This window comes from Cryptomeria japonica, chromosome 10, assembly GCF_030272615.1.
Source record: "Cryptomeria japonica chromosome 10, Sugi_1.0, whole genome shotgun sequence".
NCBI lineage: Eukaryota > Viridiplantae > Streptophyta > Pinopsida > Cupressales > Cupressaceae > Cryptomeria > Cryptomeria japonica.
In genome coordinates this window covers 806,971,014-806,984,375 of record NC_081414.1, presented here as the reverse complement: position 1 = coordinate 806,984,375, position 13,362 = coordinate 806,971,014, and positions in this window count along the sequence as shown.

Genomic DNA, 13,362 nt, shown 5'->3' with positions numbered 1-13,362 from the left:
CTGCTGATTTGACCTAGAAGACTAAAAACTTGCATTTTCTGACATAAACGCGCCCGCATCAAGCACAAACGCGGTTCCAGACATAAACGCGCCTGGAACTGACACAGACGCGCCTGCCGGACACAGACGCGCCTGGCACCGACACAGACGCGGTTGCACGTTTTTGCACTTTTTTGTGCCCTATTCCTAAGTGCATTTATTGCTAAACTACCATGCATTAATGAAAAAATTGAAATGCGTCAAAGTATGAGGAGGTTTGGTGGTACTTACCGGCTCTCTTGCCTCTGCTGGCCTCTGAAATCGGCGAACACGGTCGAATCTGTGTATGAAAGCCATCGCTGCTGACTGCTGCTGCTCTTTTTTCGCTCTGCATTGTGATCTTGTGAGGGTGTAGATGACAATGAGGATGTCTTTTGCCCGTGGTCTATCTTATAGCCTACCCTAGCCCTCGCATTCATTTCCCGAGTCAGTCTTCTTTATCCCGTGACTTTGTCACTTTATCCAGTCAGTCCATTCTAGCCTTTCTTTCTTATCGAGAGATTGTCTGCGATCTTTCCAGACATTTTCATCCAATCTCTCGAGGGGGCATATCATTCCCATTCTGGGGCAACTCTGTATCAGTTCATCTTATCTTCTTTGAAACAACGCGACAAGCCGCATTGTCTCAAAGAGGGGCAAAATGTAGACACCTAAAATTGTCATGTCTAATTAAATAAATATTTTATTTATTTAATTATCGAAGCCTAATTCTTCTATTAATTAAATAAATCTTTATTTATTTAATTAATTCATTTATCCTCTTCTAGCCTTATTTCTCATTTAAATAAATACATTTATTTATTTAAATTATCCTTTTCCTAAATTAAATAAATATCTTATTTATTTAATTATTCCACTTCTTCTATTAATTAAATAAATCTTTATTTATTTAATTAATTCATTAGCCTTTTCTACCCATGACACATGTCATTCATCTCTTAATTCATACACTACCTACCCCTTTCATTATTTTATTATTTCTTTTACCTACCCTCTAATCATAGCCGACCTCCTTTTACACCTCTCAATCTTATCCCTCCATTTCATATAGTGTCTTCTATATAAGGAGATGCTTCCTTCATTATCAAACCCTAATCAATCATTCTAATCATTGATTCTAATCACTCATGCTAATGATCTTTCATGCAACTTGCTACACTATGATCCTACTTGCAACCACATTCCATTCTTTGTTGAGCTCTTGTGCATACAAAAATCTGAAAGCAAATATATCAAGCAAGATCAATGGAGATAGGAAAAATGGAGATCAAAACCCTATTGGACATGTGATGGTATAATCTTTGTGATTTTATTTTATTTTGCATTGTCTTAGGTAATCTTCATATGTTATGGTGGATCTTTGTTGATTGTTAGGCTAGGGTTTTGTGGTTGAATTCATTTAGCCTTTCAATATTGTTATTATTGTTATCCATTTTCACCATATACACTAGATACTAACCCTTGATCGCCCATGGTGATTTTTCATTAGACCACTTTTGGCTTTCTCTAGTGGGGACCATGCTTACCTGTAGTGATTTAATGTACCGCACTTATTATCAGTATAAAATGTGGGAGTGGTCCCCTAAATCTATGTAGCCCAGTGTTTCATTTTTAGCTCTTGCATTGACCACTCCTCTATTTATTTGTGTCTTGGAGCAGTTAGTGCCTCATGTCTCCTCATCATTGGGAGTTGAGGCTAAGCCTGCTCCTTTGAATAGACCTTTATGTCTGCCTAGGACTACACAACCTCTAACAATATCTATTGTTCTTGTGACTGCACCCATCACAACCAAGGGAAAAGCACCCCTACTATTGAAGTTCGCAACCTGCCCTCCCTTTGAGTGCTCAATCATGGCCGATATTCCTAAGCCCTCTTGTTATGAGAAAGGGAAGCACTCTTCTCATGTACCTTCATCACAAACTATGCCGGTGCCTTTTATTCTTTAGTCACCCCTCGAGCAAAATGAGGTTAGGTGCCCATTGTTGTGGACTTGGCACCCCTCCAGGATGCACCTCTTGTTTCATTACTTGGGCCTTCTCCCATCCTTGACACAATTCTAGAGGCCTCTCCTATGGAGCACGATGCTCCTAAATCCTCTTCGGCTCTGGTTGGTGGTCCTCACCTCTATTGGAATCACTGTGTGTGTGAGCATAAATTCTTTCGATGAGCTCAAGCTCAAGAGCGCAATGCTTCCTTATAGTCCGCTAGTGTGGATTCGACACCCCGCACTACTAAATTTTGGAGCCTATTCCATCAGTTGCTCCCATCTCAACACTTGTTTCAGTCTTTCTCCCTACTGCTTCAAGGGCTTTCAATCAACCTCCATCTAAATAGGTGCAAGCTCTCATTGCTCCTTCTGTGGACCCGCCTCTTATCATTTCTTTGTCAAATATGCGTCCCTTGTCCCAGCCCCTTAACATGTCACATACGCGGGTGGTGCCAAGTGCAACTTTGTCTACCCTTCCTGCTTCACGACCACTCCAACATCTAAGTTATCCTAGGGTCCTTCAACCTGCTAGGTTGATAGGAGGCCTGACACTCCTATCTCATGTAAACACAATTTGAGTAGGGCCCTATTCCAGAGTTCTGATGGTGCAAGTCTTCGTAGGTATGTTCTTCATCCCTTCCTTTTCCTATCTCAGTGCCTATTGGTTTCCTTGTTTCTATTTGCATGATCGAGAAGGCCCCGCCTTCTCTTGAGTTTATCACTGACCCTCTTCCAATCGACGGCAATCCTATTCTTGTTTCATCCTCTCCAAGTGAGTAACCTGCTTCCTCCACATAGGCCTGCATATTCGGCTCCTTAGAGGACATGTCGACCTTGTTTACGATCTTCACATGATCGTTCACCCTCGCCTCCTTTGAGCCTATAGATGAAGATGTCGCTTGTACTTTGTCTCTTGCTCTTGTTGCTGGTGAGGTACCTAGTGCGGCCCTTGCGATAGTCCCTCTTCAAGCTCACCCCTCTTCTCCTTATGACCTAGATTGGGAGGACAAGGATCTTTTTGAGGATGATGATCTCCTATTGTATGATCCCCCCCAAGGGCTGATCATTAGAACTTATTTTTCATCTACATGTGCTTGCATGTGCATGTGATTGTATTCCCCCATGATTTCTTTATCTGTTTGTTCCCTCTCGGATGACCCAGGTCACTTCATAGGTACACAGATAGGGTAGCTTGATTGTTTTTATCTATTGTGTTCTCATGAAGGACCTGAGTTACTCCATAGGTGCTCGGATATAAGGGATTTTATGTCATACACATTCCTCTATTTCTCTACCTCCTTTTATTTGTCATATCTTTCTTTTTGACATTCAGGAATGATGCAGTGTGTTGGGGGCATTCTTTTCCTTCTTCCATGTTGACCCAATTTTTTATTTTCTCTTTGTCTTCATGTGCTCTTCTTCAGATATGAGAAATTTGGCACTATGATGATACACCCATCTCGTAGTGATACTATACATCTTTTTGACACTGCTATGGCTTCTGATACCAAACTATCATATCCCCTTGTCCTCTTGCATTGCATCTTTTTATGTTGTGGATATCTATGTGCCACTTGCTCTTGGTGGCATTCCAAAGAAACATGTTAATATGTTGACAGGGCACAACTACTCTTCTCCTTAGAATGAGTTGTCTTTCATACCTATCATTCTAAGGGGGGGTCATCATATCTGCATTTTATCTTGTAGCTCTTGCATCAATTTACTTTACCAAGTTGCTTTTTCATGTTTTCGTAGGTGGGGGACAAACCACTTGATCTTTATCTTTTCCAAGATCGCCTAGGTGAGGGATAAACAACTTGATCTTTTGTTTTCCCACAATCACCTACATGGGGGAAAAACCATTCTTGAGTGCCTTTGTAGGGGCCAATCTAAGTTACTTACCAAATTTATTTGCCCTATCTCATGGCTATCTAGCACATCACTACCCATGCTGGAAAATTTATCTTCATCTTCCCTATCACATGGCTATCTAGTGTGTCACTACCCATGTTGGAAAATTTTATCCTTATCTGCTCTACCGTATGGTTATCCATATCGGTATATCATGCCCTATCATATGACCATCTAGCATAAGACATCCTACTATCCATACTAGCGTATCTTATACCAATGGCAGCCATTTATTTCATATATGTCCATAGCTAGGGGCTTTCCTCCAAAGAGAGGTTTATTTATATTACGCTATCTTATCCATTTCTTTATCTTATCGTCCATCATGCTAGTTTGTAGCTCATGTGTTTGAGATGTACCAAGTATCAACATCTGTACCAAATCTCAACATCACATCATTGGGTGCAACCTCATCTGATAAAAAAAAAAATGTCTCCCTATCGCAACTATTCTTTCTCTGTATCCTCCTCTACTTTAGCTTCATATCCCTTGACAAAGGCATTCTTGCTAAAGTGGGGGAAAATGTATGCTCGCTAAAGTGGTGGCATGCTTTTGAATGTAAGAAGACAAAAAACCATGGAAGAGAAGCATTGGCAGAAGAAGAACCTACCAGATCAACTAACAAACTAGAGGATGGAGAGTTGGTGATGATGAGAAGAGCATTGTTCCATACAGGAGGAGAGAAAGAACCCTTACAGATGAATAATTTGTTCAAGACAAGATGCAAAGTACCCAGTAAGTTTTAAATTTATAACTGACAGTGGTAGTATAGATGACCTTGTTCTAGAAGAGCTAGTGAATAAGATGAATTTGGAGAGATTGAAGTACCCTAAGCCTTACCAAATAGGATGAATTCAAAATGATCATAAGGTATTAGTAAGTGAATAATGTTTGGTAAAATTAAAGATTGGATCTTATCATGATGAAGTTTTGTGTGATATTATGCCTATGGATGTATGTCATATCTTATTGCGTAGACCTTGGCAATATGATAGAAAAGAAATACATGATGGGAGGAAGAATATATACACTATTGTTACAAATGGGATGGGGAAGACCTTGTTATCTTTGGAGGAACCTTTGAAGAGTGAATTTTGTACTAATGTTAAAATTTGTTTGGTGGATTGAAGGAAATTTCTAGATGGGATGACACATGAGAATGTGTTTTGGTTTAGTTCCTAAGAAGACTGAAAGTATAGAGCATGTAGAAGAACAACTGAAGGAGATAAAGGAGTTGACAGAATATGGAGACATCATTTTAGATATACATGATGGATTACTGCCTATGAGAAGTATCAGTCATTGCATGAACTTTATTCCAGGAGCCAGTTTGCCTAAAAAAGAAGCACAATAGATGACACCATTAAAGAATGAGGAGTTGAATAGACAAATATAAGAGTTGTTGAAGAAAGGTTTGATAAGAAAAAGTTTGAGCTCTTGTGTAGTTATAGCAATATTAGTACCTAAGAAGAATGGAGAATGGAGGATGTATACTAACTCTAGAGCAATAAACAAGATCACAATGAAGTATTAGTTTCCTTTACCTAGGATGGATGACATAATGGATTGTTTAAGTGGAGCCAAATATTAGACAAAATAGACTTGAAAAGTGAATACCATCAGATTAGAATCAAAGAAGGAAATGAGTGGAAGACAACATTCAAGATAAATGAAGGACTATATGAATGGTTGGTGATGCCTTCTATACTGACTAATGCACCGAGTACTTTCATGATGTTGATGAACAAGGTACTGAAGAAATCCTTGGGTAAGTTTTTTATTATTTACTTAGATGATATCTTGATTTTCAGTAAGAAAAAGGAAGAACATGTGCTGCATTTGAGATAAGTTTTGCAGAGGTTGAGAGAAGAGAAGTTGTTGATAAACATTAAGAATTGTAGTTTCATGAAGGAAGAGTTAGTCTATTTGGAATTTGTGCTATCTACGGATGGATTGAAGATGAAACCTAAGAAGGTAAGAGAAATTGTTGACTGGCCTACACTGGAAAGAATTGGGGATGTGATATCATTTCATGGATTGGCTAGTTTCTACTGCAACTTCATCATAAATTTTAATTCAATTTGTAGCCCTATGATAGAAACAATTAGAGGAGATATAAAGAATTTCAAGTGGACATCTGATGCAAATAAAACTTTTGAGTTGTTGAAGTAGAAAGTGATGGAGCAGCCTATGTTGGCTTTACCGAATTTTAACAAAGCATTTCAAGTGGATTGTGATGTGAGTGGGAATGCAATTGGAGCAGTGTTAAGTCAGAAGGGAAGACCAGTAGCTTATTTCAGTGAAAAATTGAATGATGCAAGGAGAAGATATTTTTTGTATGATCAAGAGTTTTATTCCATAATTCAAGCCTTGAAGAAGTGGAGACATTATTTATTGCCTAAGGAGTTTGTGTTGTATAGAGATCATCAAGCATTGTAGTATCTGAGTAGTCAAGGTAAGTTGAACCTGAGGCACATGAGATGGGTTGAGTTCATGCAGAGTTATACTTTTGTTCTGAAACATAGGAGTGGAAAGTCAAACAAAGTTATTCATTCTTTGAGTAGGAGAATAAATTTGTTGACCAAAATGAGAATTTAAGTGTTGGGGTTTGATGAGTTGAAGACATTGTATGAGGAAGACCTTGACTTAGTTGAGCTCTGGAAAGATTATAAAGATCCAGTTGTGATGGAACAAAGAAAATGGTTGGATTATTTAATTCAAGATGAGATGCTATTTAGAGGAAATCAATTGTGTGTGCCCTGGAGTTCTCTGAGAGAAAATATGATAAAAGAGAAGCATATTAGAGGATTACCAAGAGATTTTGGCATTGACAAGAGAATGGCTTTGGTAAGTGAGAATTACTTTTAGCCTCATATTCATAAGGGTGTTAGGAAATTCATTCAGAGCTATAGAATTTTTAAACTTGCAAAAGTTAGCAGTCATAATATTGGATTGTATAAATCTTTGATAGTTCTAGAGAGACCTTGGAAAGACATAAGGATGGATTTCATACTTGGTTTTCCTAAGACACAAAGGGAATGATTCTATATTTGTGGTGATGGATAGATTCTCAAATATGACACATTTCATACCCTGTAAGAAGACAACGAATGTTGTGCATATGGCTGACTTATTTTTCAAGGAGGTGGTTAGATTACATGGATTACCTAAGAGCATAGTTTTAGATAGATACACTAAATTTGTTGGATATTTTTGGTGAACACTTTAGAAGAAGATGAAGATATATTTGAAATTCAATTCTAATTTTCAATCACAAAGTAATGGAGAGACATAAGTAGTAAACATGAGTTTGGGAAATTTGTTAAGATGCTTTGCTGGAGAGAAAACTAGAAGTTGGGATTTGATTCTTGCACAGAAAAATTTTTCCTACAGGAGTACTGAAAGAACACCTTTTGAGATTGTTACCGAAATACACCCTAGAGGCATATTAGAGTTAAGGAATATTAGTAGTGAGCATAAAAGGAGTGCAAAGGAAGAAGTATTTGTAGAAAATTTGAGGATAGTACATAGTCAAATCAAACAACATTTAGAGGACATGAACAATGGGTGTAAGGAGAAGGCAAATGAAAAGATGAGACACAAACAATTTGAAGTTGGGGATGAAGTAATGGTGTATCTAAGAATGGAAACATTTCCAGTTGGTACCTATAATAAGTTGAAGATGATGAAGTTTGGACCCTATAAGATCTTGAGGAAATTTAGTTTCAGAAATGCATATGAAGTGAAGTTACTGAATACCTTGGGTATTTCACCTATTTTCAAAATTGCAGATCTACATCAGTATCATGAGGCAGAATTGAGTGAAGATAGTGTAGTAGACTTGGAGAAGAAGATGCCCTGGAGGGTACTAGACCAAATTGATGATATTTTGGATAGCAGAATTGGGAATAGCACCCGAGGCAAGCAATACAGAGATTATCTTCTGAAGTGGAAGGACAGACCAATTGAAGATGCATCATGGATTTCTCAGGCTTAGGTATACCATCTTAGTTTTTCTTTTCCCACGGTAAAGTGAGGGACCCACTTTTTTTATCAACCCCACATGTCTAATGTAGGAGAATCCCTGGTTCTTAGCAATCTTGCATCAACACAAAACAATTTTATTTCATTTTGTTTTCTATTCTATTCAACCTTGCAGTTTCAACATTTTATCTATGTTTTTTTGCATTTTCTCACTGAATCTTATGGAGCTGGATTTCATTGGTCGACGTGTTCATCGTCTTTATCCTCGGTCCGCAGGTCATTTGGATCTTTTTCCAAGAAGTTATCGCTTCTAGAATGTAGGGTAGTTTTCTAGCTTGTGCACCGGAGCCGCATGGACCTATTTTCTAATGGAGAATCTTGCGTATCATTTATCTAGATTGCGAAGCCTAATTTTGTATCCTCCAATGTTCCTTTCTTTTTTTTTGATCTTTCCCTTGGGTCTACACATCATTCTATGTTGTTTCCGAAGGATTTCTTTTGGCGAAGGTCGACTTTGTTGTTCTTCACACTACATCTTCTTCATTGGTATTTGTTTTCATCTTGGGCCTACGTGGATCACTCTAGAGATTTAAATATCATATAAATCAAGGTAATTAATCTTTTAATAATCAATTCTTAACATATAGAAGATTTATAAAAAGATTATGAGGTCCAGAGTTTGCTCACATTCCTGCTTGAGCCCAGATACTGTATTTTGAGCATGTTTACAATCAAGTCTGTGAGCCAAATCTGAAATCCCACATACTACCGGCTAATTTGTATTTACATTCCATGATATAATATAACACATTCTGCATCGCCTCCATCACATTGTGTTTCTTATATTGTGTTTACTCTTGTTGCATGGTCTAGACTGTTCTCCTTGAGGACTCTCCTACCGTGATTTCTTCAACAACCCTTTTGTTTAACTTAAGCATCAATTTGAAGTTTGATAATTAGACCAACTTTGTACAATATTATGTAATTTATATTAATGCAAAAGTATCAAGACATTACATAAATTATTCACAAAATTAAATGAAAAATATATTAGAATGCATTTTTCACTATATTATTTGTGTATTTGTGTATTCTATAACGTTCTATTGAAATTCATTTGTTTGAGATGAATATGCATATTTTTTATTTGAATAATGAAAAATAATATTATTCAAGTAAAATCAAATGGTGGTATCTAGAACATATAGATGTACAATAAATATATTACCCATTAGTGTCATCTACATTAAGATTCTTACATTTTTTAAATTGCTTAGTTTAAAACTTATTGTATATATTCATAATTTAACCAATTATATCAATCATATTCAAAATTGAAAAATATAATATCGGTTTACATATATTAAGGTAGCTGATCTTGAAATCCTATAGTCATGTTAGTATGTTCAAAGTGTTTATGTTGTAACATAAACAATGCATTATAAAAATTTCATGAACATCAATATATATGTACATTTCAATTATTCTATGTACATGTTGACTATGACGAAAACATGTACAGGTTAGATTTCTAGATTTTTATTAAAAATTGCATGCACATCATTATCTATTTAATATAACACAATTCAAATATAAAATGTAACTGCTCATCACTTTTCACATAAGAAATAAAATAGTGTTTTGTTTTTTTTTAATTGGAAAAACTAATGCCTTGCCCATACTATTATGCAAATAAAATGACAAATCCTTAAATTCTAATGTCAACATCTTTTATTATATGTGAAGATTACAACCAAAATCTTGTTTATCATATATTTCCATAGGCATAATGGATGTAAAATAAAAAGATGTAAAATGAAAGAGAATTTAATTTTTTAATATATTTCACACTTTTATATGCTTAGATTTTATTAATTTAGTTATCAAGCTAATATACTTGCTACTAGTAAAATATATCTATATATGTCATTTATAAACAGCGTTATTTAAGATTTATTGACTTTGTACTATACTTTTAGACATTGAACAATCAATCATTTCATATAGTACCACATCAATAAATCTATATTTTAATATATAAATATCATTTAATAATACCTATAATAATGTATCACCCTTCCTTCTCTCTATTCTTATAACACTAACACTAGGTCAACTACAAATACTAACTCTTAATAAACTTTTTAAATACACTTTTTGTACAAAACACAAGCTATCTCCAAAGAAATTTTCTCATTTGTTGACTTATGATGTTTTTACCTCATTACTTTTCTTATTTGTTGACTCATGCTGCTTCTACATTCATAGTTTTACTTGACTTAAGTGAACCCTCATAGTTTGAGTCTTTTGATATATATAGCAAAACCTTGAAAGTTGCCATGATTTTGTTGCTCTACAATCATTGTTGCTTGGATGGTAGCAATTTGATTCAAGAGAGCCCAAAGATTTATGATGAGAGATGGTTGTTTGGTTCATTGGTCAAAGATATTTTTCATCTTATACATGTTGATTTACTCCACCTATCCAACTTATAGGTGTCACATGGATTCATGTCACTTTTCCATAGAAGCACCTATTTCTCTCAGCCTATAAATTGCTTTGTATGACCATATTAGAGAAATTTGAGGTAGCCCTTACCTATAATGTACATATTTAGTTAGAATTTTTGTTGTGTTCGTTTCATTTTTGGTTTGTGTCTGGTTTCTCCAGTTAGTCCCTTTTGTTGTCCCCTCTTTGTGTCACTCTTTTTCCCATTGGATAATGCATTAATCTCTAAACAAGATTTTGGGTTCTTTTTGCATCCCTTACAGTCCTTATTTCCAGTCAGAGCCAGCTGTTAGCCGTATTTTTAAACTTTAAAAAAATCAACTCTTGTCTCTTCTCAGTCTTAGGCTCATAGTATTATTAATAATGTGACAAAGTTTCAAGGAAATATGTTGTGTTCTCAATTTATTCACTTATCTCTAAGTGTTAAAGAAAAAGTCATTCCCAGCTAGTGGCACTTTCATATAAATCAGTGAATTGCGTAAGAAGACAAAAAGACCAATACCATCTCCCAGATGAAAGGAAATAATCACTAATGTGGAAATTTCATGAAGATTTCAATATAAAAAGCTTGATGAGAAACTTGGTATGTTTTCCAAAGTAGCCAAAAATGTTGAAGTCATCAAATAAAAAGGAGGTGAGTCTCACAAGTTCAGCAACTTGTGAGACTCACTGAAGGAGGATTTTTTAGTGTCATTTATAATTGTCATCGGCTGTCAAAATCACCGTCGACAAATTTGCTAACTTTGTAAACTACAAAAAATCACTGATGTATTCTCGCTCATGGAAGAGTTAGTCATTTGAACTCATACATTGACAAGTTGATCAAGTTGTCTAAGACATCGATGGATGAATACAAATGATTATTAAATCTAGTATATTGGTCCTCTAGCCTTGTTAGCCAAATAAAACAAAATGTCGACGTACTTGTGGGTGGTAATTGGAATCAGGGAATCCAATTGGAAAGATAGCTAACTTTAATGCAAAGTTTCCAAAGAAAATTCATCAACAAGTTACTTCAATTGAAGAAGTAGGCGATATCATCCCAAAGAAAGGTTAGTTATTATAACAAACCCTACCACAATTTCAAGAATTTGCATCAAATACATATGACAGAACGATCTCAAGAACTTCTCCGCAAATCTAACTAACAAGCTCATAGTAGGAATACAAATAAAACCTAAGCCACATCTTTGACATCAGAGTTTGGCCTATAACATCGAGGTGTAAAGGTGTAACATATCATTCATAGATGCGTATGCAAAATGTGGAATGATAGCTAATGTACCTCATTTGTTATACAGAATATTTCAAAGAGACATCATCTCAATGATCAAATTGAAGTGATTGGAGTATGAACACATAATAGATTCGGCAAGGGATTTGTTGTTCCACAGCTACAAAATGGATTTGTTGTAAAGACTTTAAAAATACTTTGAAGATAATGTAATTTGCAAGTACATCTCCAAATCCAACAAACTTTCCAACATTCTCACTGTCTGTGCAAAATGGGAGCTCTTGAAAAGACTATGGCCATGCATAAAAAAATAGTGGAATGAAGATTTCTATCAGATATTGAAATTATAAATATTCGGTTTGACATGTATATAAGTTTGGAAGGACAGGTAGCGCATGGCCCGATTGAGGAAAGATGCATGTAAAATGTGGAGCATAGCTAATACACTCGAATTCTTTGATAGAATGCCCCAATGAGTTGTCATCCTATCAAATGCCATGATTAAATGATTTGTAAGAAATGGATTCAGTGGAAATTTTTAGAAACTTCAGGGACATGATATTGATAAAGGAGACCTCAGGTTGATGTGTCACATGTTACTTGAGTGATTTGTCAAAATTCTTTGAGAGAGAAGAGTATTTTGTCAAGTAATGAAAAAAGATGATTATAGATGATTGTAGGAGATGCTCAAATTAAGATGCAATTGGATGTGGTGTATGTGTGGATGTGCTCTATTGGTGCATGCAGATTTTACATGAATAGGAACCGATGATGTTGAAAAAGCTTTAAAAACATTCATGAAAGAAATTTTTTTAAACGTAAAGCTCATCCTACAACCTATGTTAGCATCCTTTGAGCCCATTCTAAAGTGAAGTATTAATATCTATCAAAACATGAAAGGATTCCTACAAAATTTGATGAAAGGAGATCTAAAAGATTTTATACAAATGTGTAGATAATGAGTGTAAAGTCATGTTGTCTAACATTTTCCAACTTGTAGCTACATTTTGTAGTGTAACAAGAGAGGTGATGATGAAATGGTTACAAAGATAAAAGATACAGATGAAGACATGCAGGCCACCTTGACAAAATCAACATCGAGTTCTATCTTGAATGTAATGGGTTTCAAATTGCCTTTCAAAAAAAGTTACTTATGTCACTTATTGTAATTGAAGTTATCTTTTTGGCTTACTTTTGTAAAAGTTAGGTAAATCCTAACTTATCTTCAAAAAGGTAGTTATATTAAGCATTGACTTAGGTAGTTATCCCAAGTGATTAAGTTAGGTAGTTATTTTAAGTGATTCTCCTAAGTAGTTACACAAAGTAGTTACCTAAGGTGGTTATTCAAAGTGGTTATGAGTTGGTTATCAAGGTAGTTATTCTCTCAAGCCTATAAATACAAGGCTATTTCATTTATAAATGAGGACTCATATAGAGGGGAGATGTTGGAGAACTTTTGGTTTTCACATTTTGCGCACAAAGCTTTTGAAGTTGTATATTTTCAAAAGAATAATCAAGAATACACTGAGTTTGTATGTGTTGAATGTATTCATGGTTTATTATTACTAATTTCTTGTATGTTAAATTAGTAATCCCTTTGTGTATCAGTGGAATCTATTGGTTTTTAGTTTAATAATCTATGTAATTGACTTGTCTGTGCTAGTATAGCCTATCTCTTTGTATGTTGAGATTTGTTGT